The following is a 9,666-nucleotide window of genomic DNA, read 5'->3' as shown; positions in this document are numbered from 1 at the left end:
AAAATATTTTCAAAATCTTTTTCTTATCTTTATATCATATTTTCGAAATTACACTAACAATTAATGTGATTGATTCAAAAATTTGAAGTTTGTTACTTTCTTGTTAAGAAAGGTTCAATCTTTAAAGTTCTAGAATCATATCTTTTAGTTTCTTGTTAGTTAAGTAATTTTAAAAATTAAAATCTTTTTCAAACATATCTTATCTTATCTTCTTATCTTATCTTTTTATCATATCTTTTTCAAAATTTTATCTTTTTCAAAAAAATTTGATTTCAAAATATCTTATCTAACTTCTTATCTTCTTACTTTTTTCAAATTTGATTTTAATATCTTTTTCAACTAACTATTTGACTTTTTGTTTGTTTCTTATCTTTTTCAAAACCACCTAACTACTTTTCCCTCTCTAATTTTCGAAAATATCTCATCCCTTTTTCAAAAACTCTTTTTGTTTTAAATTTTAATTTTAATCTTATCTTATCTTTAATTTTCGAAAATACTAACCTCTTTTTCAAAATTATTTTCGAAATTCTCCCTCTCTTTTCTTATTCTATTTAATTATTTATTTACTAACACTTCTCTTCACCTCTCTTCATCTAAAAATCCGAACCCATTCTTCTTCACTCTTCTCCCCTTTCTTCTTCTACTAACATAAAGGAATCTTTATACTGTGATATAGAAGATTCCTCTTCAGGAACAAGGAAAAAGGCACTCTTGTTGAAATTGATCCCGAACCTGAAAGGACTCTGAAGAGGAAACTAAGAGAAGCTAAATTACAACAATCTAAAGGTAACCTTTCAGAAACATTAGAACAAGAGAAGGAGATGGCAGCCGAACCCAACAACAACAATGCAAGGAGAATGCTTGGTGACTTCACAAAGCCAACGTCCAAATTTGATGGAAGAAGCATCTTCATTCCTGCCATTGGAGCCAATAATTTTGAGCTTAAGCCTCAGCTAGTTGCTTTAATGCAACAAAACTGCAAGTTCTATGGACTTCCATCTGAAGATCCTTATCAGTTTTTAACTGAGTTCTTGCAGATCTGTGAGACTGTAAAGACGAATGGAGTAGATCTTGAAGTCTACGGGCTCATGCTTTTCCCTTTTGCTGTAAGAGACAGAGCTAGAATATGGTTAGATTCACAACCTAAGGATAGCCTGGACTCCTGGGATAAGCTGGTCACTGCCTTCATGGATAAATTCTTTCCTCCTCAAAAGCTGAGCAAGCTTAGAGTGGATGTTCAGACCTTCAAACAAAAAGATGGTGAATCCCTCTATGAAGCTTGGGAAAGATACAAGCAGTTGACCAAAAGGTGTCCATCTGACATGTTTTCAGAATAGACCATATTAGATATATTCTATTATGGTCTATCTGAGTTTTCGAAAATGTCATTGGACCATTCTGCAGGTGGATCTATTCACCTAAAGAAAATGCCTGAAGAGGCTCAAGAACTTATTGACATGGTTGCAAATAACCAATTCATGTACACTTCTGAGAGGAATTCCGTGAATAATGGGACACCTCAGAGGAAGGGAGTTCTTGAAATTAATGCTCTGAATGCCATATTGGCTCAGAACAAAGTGTTGACTCAACAAGTCAACATGATCTCTCAAAGTCTGAATGGATGGCAAAATGCATCCAACAGTACTAAAGAGGCAGCTTCTGAAGAAGCTTATGATCCTGAGAACCCTGCAATAGTAGAGGTAAATTACATGGGTGAACCTTATGGAAACACCTATAATTCATCATGGAGAAATCATCCAAATTTCTCATGGAAGGATCAACAAAAGCCTCAACAAGGCTTTAACAATGGTGGACGCAATAGGCTGAGCAATAGCAAGTCTTTTACATCATCTTCTCAGCAACAGACAGAGAATTCTGAACAAAACACTTCTAATTTAGCCAATCTAGTCTCTAATCTGTCAAAGACCACTTTCAATTTCATGAGTGAAACAAGATCCTCCATCAGAAATCTGGAGGCACAAGTGGGCCAACTGAGTAAGAAAGTCATTGAAACTCCTCCAGTATTCTCCCAAGCAATACAGAAGAGAATCCAAAAGGAGAGTGCAAGGCCATTGATGTAATCAATATGGCCGAATGCACAAGGGAGGAGAAGGACGAAAATCCTAGTGAGGAAGACCTCCTGGGACGTCTCTCAAGCAAGAAGGAGTTTCCTATTAAGGATCCAAAGGAATATGAGGCTCATATAGAGACCATAGAGATTCCATTAAATCTCCTTCTGCCATTCATGAGCTCTGAAGACTATTCTTCCTCTGAGGAGGATGAAGATGTGACTGGAGAGCAAGTTGCTCAATATTTAGGAGCTATCATGAAGCTGAATGCCAAGTTGTTTGGTAATGAGACTTGGGAAAGTGAACCTCCCTTGCTCATTGGTGAACTAGACACCTGGATTCAGCAAATTTTACCTCAAAAAAGACAAGATCCTGGAAAGTTCTTAATACCTTGTACCATAGGCACATTGACCTTTGAAAAAGCTCTATGTGATCTGAGGTCAGGGATAAATCTTATGCCACTCTCTGTAATGGAGAAGCTGGGGATCATTGAGGTACAACCTGCCTTGTTCTCATTACAATTGGCAGACAAGTCATTGAGACAAGCTTATGGAATAGTAGAGGACGTGTTAGTAAAGGTTAAAGGCCTTTACATCCCTGCTGATTTCATAATCTTAGACACTAGGAAGGAAGAGGATGAATGCATCATCCTTGGAAGACCTTTCCTAGCTACAGCAGGAGCTGTGATAGATGTCAACAGAGATGAATTAGTCCTTTAATTGAATGGGGACTACCTTGTGTTTAAGGCACATGGCCATCCCCCTGTGACAAAAGAGAGTGAGCACAAAGAGCTTCTCTCAGTTCAGAGTCAAGAAGAGTCCCCACAGTCAAACTCTAAGTTTGGTGTTGGGAGGCCACAACCAAACACTAAGTTTGGTGTTAAAACCCCATATCCAAACTCTAAGTTTGGTGTTGGGACTATACAACATTGACCTGATCACCTGTGAGGCTCCATGAGAGCCCACTGTCAAGCTAATGACATTAAAAGAGCGCTTGTTGGGAGGCAACCCAATTTTTATTTATCTAATTTTATTTTTATTTTATTGTTATTTTGTGTTTTATTAGGTGCATGATCATGTGGAGTCACGAAAAAAATATAAAAATTAAAAACAGAATCAAAAATAACAGAAGAAAAATCACACCTTGGAGGGAGGACAGATTGGCGTTCAATGCCAGTAAGAAGCATCTGGCTGGCGTTCAACGCCAGAACAGAGCATGAATCTGGCGCTGAACGCCAGAAACAAGCAACATTCTGGCGTTTGAACGCCAGGAATGTGCCTTGAGGAAAGCTGGCGCTGAACGCCAGTAACAAGCATGGAACTGGCGTTCAACGCCAGAAACATGCTATACATGGGCGTTGAACACCCAGAACATGCTACACATGGGCGTTGAATGCCCAGAACGTGCATCACCTCAGCGTTTAAACGCCAGAATGGTATGCAAAGGCATTTTGTATGTCTATTTGGTGCAGGGATGTGATTCCTTGACACCTCAGGATCTGTGGACCCCACAGGATCCCCACCTAACATATTCCCACCTTACCTCCTAATCCTATAACACTCTTCCCCATGTCACACTTCCCAACAACTTCAATCTCTCTTCCCAATTACCCCCTTCACCACTCACATCCATCCACTCTTCCCCATAAACCCCACCTACCTTCAAAATTCAAAAACATTTTCCCACCCAAACCCACCCTACATGGCCGAACCTACCCTCTCCCCTTTCCCTATATATACCCTTCCATTCTACTTTATTTTCACACAACACAAACCCCCTCATCTACACCTTGGCCGAAACACCATCCCTCACTCTCCTCCATATTTTCTTCTTCTTCTTCTTCTCTTCTTTCTTCTCTTGCTCGAGGGCGAGTATTTTAAGTTTGGTGTGGTAAAAGCATAAGCTTTTTGTTTTTCCATTACCATCAATGGCACCTAAGGCCGGAGAATCCTTTAGAAAAAGAAAAGGGAAGACAAAAGCTTCCACCTCCGAGTCATGGGAGATGGAAAGATTCATCTCCAAAAGCCATCAAGATCACTTCTATGATGTTGTGGCAAAGAAGAAGGTGATCCTTGAGGTCCCTTTCAAGCTCAAGAAAAATGAGTATCCGGAGATCCGACATGAAATCCGAAGGAGAGGTTGGGAAGTCCTAACCAACCCCATGCAACAAGTCAGAATCTTAATGGTTCAAGAGTTCTATGCCAATGCATGGATCACTAGGAACCATGATCAAAGTATGAACCCGAGTCCAAAGAATTATCTCACAATGGTTCGGGGGAATACTTAGATTTTAGTCCGGAGAATGTGAGGTTGGCGTTCCACTTGACCATGATGCAAGGAGATGTACGCCCCTACACTAGAAGGGTCAACTTTAATCAAAGGTTGGACCAAGTCCTAATGGACATATGTGTGGAAGGAGCTCAATGGAAAAGAGACTCCAAAGGCAAGCCAGTTCAACTAAGAAGACTGGACCTCAAGTCTGTGGCTAGAGGATGGTTGGAGTTCATTCAACGCTCCATTATTCCCACTAGCAACCGATCTGAAGTTACTGTGGATCGGGCCATCATGATTCATAGCATCATGATTGGAGAGGAAGCAGACGTTCATGAAGTCATCTCCAATGAAATCTACAAAATAGCCGAAAAGCCCTCCACCATGGCAAGGCTAGCTTTTCCTCACCTTATTTGCCATCTATGTTACTGATGCCAGGGCATTTTGGCCAGTTTCACTGACCTTTTCTTTACTGTTTTTAGGTAATTTCATGCATTTTCTTAGGAAATAAGTTAGTTTCGGGCAAATATTCACTCAGACCTTGATTCAAGCATACATTGTGCATTTTACATTATTTCATGAGGATTTTGCATGATTTTAATGACAAAATTGTATATTGCATTACCCATGACGTGGACTAGAACTTTGATGCACTCTATTGCTTGATTTCAGGACCAAAGGAAGCAAGGAATGGGAGGTAACTTGCAAAGTTAAGAAGAAAAGTAATTGCCAAAAACACTCTCAAAAGCCATCAATGCCCACGTTAAAGAGTCACGTTAACTAAGTTAACGTGAACTCTAACGTAGAGAAGAGAAGTTGAGCCAACGTTAGTGACACTTAACATTGTCACTAACGTTGGCAATTGCTCACAAATGGCCACGTTAGAAGCCACGTTAACCTAGTTAACGTGGCCTCTAACGTTAAAGGGGGAAGAAAAGCCAACGTTAGTGCACTCAACATTGTCACTAACGTTGGCCTAAGGTGCAAAGAGCCACGTTAACTGCCACGTTAACTTGGTTAACGTGGGAGCTAACGTAAGAGATGGAGAAGTTGTCGACAACGTTAGTGACACTCAACATTGTCACTAACGTTGGAGCAACCACACAACCCCCAAGAGCCACGTTAACCTCCACGTTAACTTGGTTAACGTGGAAGCTAACGATGAGGAATGAAGAATGAGCCAACGTTAGTGACACTCAACATTGTCACTAACGTTGGGATGGCTAAGAATGGCCACGTTAGAAGCCACGTTAACCCAGTTAACGTGGACTCTAACGTGAAACCTAGGGGCACACTTGAACGTTAGTGACAATGTTGAGTGTCACTAACGTTCTCGAAGGTTGGCAAAAGTCACGTTAGAAGCCACGTTAACCTAGTTAACATGAGCTTTAACGTGAGGCAAAGGGGTGCATGGCAACGTTAGTGACAATGTTAAGTGTCACTAACGTTCTCGAACTTGTATTTTCACTAAATGTTAAACACCCCTAACGTCTTGAGCTAAAGTCTCTGCCCACTTCACACTTTCTCTCTGCAAGTAAGCCAAGCCCAATTGAAGAAAGGAACTGCTTCAAGCTCAAAGATCCAGAGGCCCAAGACTTGAAGAACTAACTAGAAGCTGAGAAGAGTAGTATATATAGGAGTAGTTTTGAAATAGAGAAGGGCTTTTTGGGAGGAGCTAGGAAAGAGAACTACTCTTTGTATTTACTTTCTTGGCACTTCTAGCTTTATCATGTTTTCTCCATCTTTGATTTTGATTTCTAGAGCTATGAACAACTAAACCCCTTTCATTGGGTTAGGGAGCTCTGTTGTAATTTGATTGATCAATACTAATTTTCTTATTCTTCTTCTATCTTTCCTTTTGATTTTACTTGAAAGCTTTCGATCTTCATCCAATTGGATAGTTATCTTGGAAAAGAAGCTATTCAAACATGGATCTCTTCGGATCCTTGAAAGAGGAATGAAGAGATTAGCTAGAAATGCTTTCTCATGCTGGACCAAATTGAGTGTGGATGGGTATGTGGCTATAACCCTCTAAGCATTTGATTTGGGAAGTGCATGTGGTATAATCAGTGACCACACTTCATCTCTTCTCATGAGCAATTGACCAAGGAATTGGCTATTGATCAAGATTTGAGAGATTGAATTGCAAGAAATTGTGATTCAATCACTTAAGATTGCCAAGGAGATCAATGAGTGCATTGATTGAGGAAGAGATGAAAATGAAATTGATCCGGAGAATGCAACATCTCCTAAGCCCAATGAACTCCCCATTTCTGATCTTACCCATTCTCTTTATTTTCTGCAATTTACTTTTATGAGCAATTCCCCCATTCCCATTTATAATTCTGCTATTTACTTTCAGTCATTTACTTTCTCGCCATTTTAATTTCTACAATTATCAACTCTATTCATGATTCGCTCAACTAGATCATTCCTCTAATTAAAGTTGCTTGATCAATCAATTCCTGTGGGATTCGACCTCACTCTATTGTGAGTTTTTACTTGACGACAAATTCGGTACACTTGCCGAATGGGAATTTGTTGAGAGACAAGTTTTACCCCGATCAGTTACTCAACTGGAGTTATCATAGAAGGAGACATCTCCATTGAGGAGGATAAGCCCATCACCAAGAAGAGGATGGAGCAAGCAAGAGAGACCCTCCACGGATCTCAAGAGATGCATGAGGAAGCTCATCATCAAGAAATCCCTGAGATGTCTCAAGGGATGCACTTTCCTCCCAACAACTATTGGGAACAACTCAACACTTCCTTAGAAGATTTGAGCTACAATGTGGAACAATTAAGGGTGGAACATCATGAACACTCCATCATTCTCCATGAAATAAGAGAAGATCAAAGAGCAAGGAGGGAGGAGCAACAAAGGCAAGGAAGGGACATAGAAGAGCTTAAGGACATTGTTGGTCCTTCAAGAAGAAGACGCCACTAAGGTGGATTCATTCCTTGTTCTTATTTCTTTCTGCTTTTCGGTTTTTATGTTGTGTTCATTTATGTTTTGTGTCTCTACTTCATGATCATTAGTGTTTAGTAACTATGTCTTAAAGTTATGAATAATTCCATTAATCCTTCACCTCTCTTAAATGAAAAATGTTTTTAATCAAAAGAACAAGAAGTACATGAATTTCGAATTTATCCTTGAATTTAGTTCAATTATATTGATGTGGTGACAATACTTTCTGCTTTCTGAATGAATGCTTGAATAGTGCATATTTTTTATCTTGTTGTTTATGAATGTTAAAACTGTTGGCTCTTGAAAGAATGATGAACAAAGAGAAATGTTATTGACAATCTGAAAAATCATGAAAATTGATTTTTGAAGCAAGAAAAAGCAGTGAAAAGTAAAAAGCTTGCGAAAAAAAGGGCGAAAAAAATAGAAAGAAAAAGAAAAAGCAAGCAGAAAAAGCCAATAGCCCTTAAAACCAAAAGGCAAGGGTAAAAAAGATCCAAGGCTTTGAGCATCAATGGATAGGAGGGCCCAAGGAAATAAAATCCAGGCCTAAGCGGCTAAATCAAGCTATCCCTAACTATGTGCTTGTGTCATGCAGGTCCAAGTGAAAGGCTTGAGACTGAGTGGTTAAAGTCGTGATCCAAAGCAAAAGAGTGTGCTTAAGAGCTCTGGACACCTCTAACTGGGGACTCTAGCAAAGCTGAGTCACAATCTAAAAAGGTTCACCCAGTCATGTGTCTGTGGCATTTATGTATCCGGTGGTAATACTGGAAAACAAAGTGCTTAGGACCACGGCCAAGACTCATAAAAGTAGTTGTGTTCGAGAATCAACATACTTAACTAGGAGAATCAATAACACTATCTGAAATTCTAAGTTCCTAGAGATGCCAATCATTCTGAACTTCAAAGGAAAAAGTGAGATGCCAAAACTGTTCAGAGGCAAAAAGCTACAGGTCCCGCTCATCTAATTAGAATTAATATTCATTGATATTTTGGAATTTATAGTATATTCTCTTCTTTTTATCCTATTTGATTTTCAGTTGCTTGGGGACAAGCAACAATTTAAGTTTGGTGTTGTGATGAGCGGATAATTTATACGCTTTTTGGCATTGTTTTTAGGTAGTTTTTAGTAAGTTTAAGCTAATTTTAGGGATGTTTTCATTAGTTTTTATGATAAATTCACATTTCTAGACTTTACTATGAGTTTGTGTGTTTTTCTGTGATTTCAGATAATTTCTGGCTGAAATTGAGGGACTTGAGCAAAACTCTGAAAAAGGCTGACAAAAGGACTGCTGATGCTGTTGGAATCTGACCTTCCTACACTCGAAATGTATTTTCTGGAGCTACAAAACTTCAAATGGCGCGCTCTCAATGGCGTTGGAAAGTAGACATCCAGAGCTTTCCAGTAATATATAATAGTCTATACTTTATTCGGGAATTGACGACGTAAAGTGGCGCTCAACGCCAAGTACATGCTGCTGTCTGGAGTTAAACGCCAGAAACACGTCACAACCCGGAGTTGAACGCCAGAAACACGCTATAACTCAGCGTTCAACTCCAAGAGAAGCCTCAGCTCGTGGATAGATCAAGCTCAGCCCAAACATACACCAAGTGGGCCCCAGAAGTGGATTTATGTATCAATTACTTACTCATGTAAACCCTAGTAGCTAGTCTAGTATAAATAGGATAATTTACTATTGTATTAGACATCTTTGGTCTCAGATTTATTTTATTCTTCATCTAAGGAGACTATTGATCACGTTTTGGGGGGCTGGCCATTTGGCCATGCCTGAACCTTTCACTTATGTATTTTCAATGGTGGAGTTTCTACACACAATAGATTAAGGGTGTGGAGCTCTGCTGTACCTCAAGTTTCAATACAATTACCATTATTTTCTATTCAATTCTCTTTTATTCTTATTCCAAGATATACGTTGCACAATAACTTGATGAATGTGATGATCCGTGACACTCATCATCATTCTCACCTATGAACGCGCGTGACTAACAATCACTTCCGTTCTACCTTAGGCCGGGCGCATATCTCTTAGATTCCCCAACAGAATCTTCGTGGTATAAGCTAGATAGATGGCGGCATTCATGGGAATTCGGAAAGTCTAACCTTGTCTGTGGTATTCCGAGTAGGATTTCGGGAATCTGGAAAGTCTAACCTTGTCTGTGGTATTCCGAGTAGGATTCCGGTATTGAATGACTGTGACGAGCTTCAAACTCCTGAAGGCTGGGCGTTAGTGACAGACGCAAAAGAATCAAGGGATTCTATTCCAACCTGATTGAGAACCGACAGATGATTAGCCGTGCTGTGACAGAGCATAGGACCATTTTCACTGAGAGGATGGGATG

General features: G+C 39.5%; 1 non-coding gene across 1 annotated transcript; it reads right to left on the bottom strand.

Moving 5' to 3' along the window:
- Positions 1 to 1,220: 1,220 nt before the first annotated feature.
- On the bottom strand, positions 1,221 to 1,324 carry LOC112767763 (small nucleolar RNA R71). Its single transcript, XR_003185209.1, has one exon. It is a non-coding gene; the product is annotated as a small nucleolar RNA R71 (small nucleolar RNA).
- Between the last annotated feature and the right edge of the window lie 8,342 nt (positions 1,325 to 9,666).

Source organism: Arachis hypogaea, chromosome 2, assembly GCF_003086295.3.
Source record: "Arachis hypogaea cultivar Tifrunner chromosome 2, arahy.Tifrunner.gnm2.J5K5, whole genome shotgun sequence".
NCBI lineage: Eukaryota > Viridiplantae > Streptophyta > Magnoliopsida > Fabales > Fabaceae > Arachis > Arachis hypogaea.
This window is presented reverse-complemented; position numbering and strand designations above follow the sequence as displayed.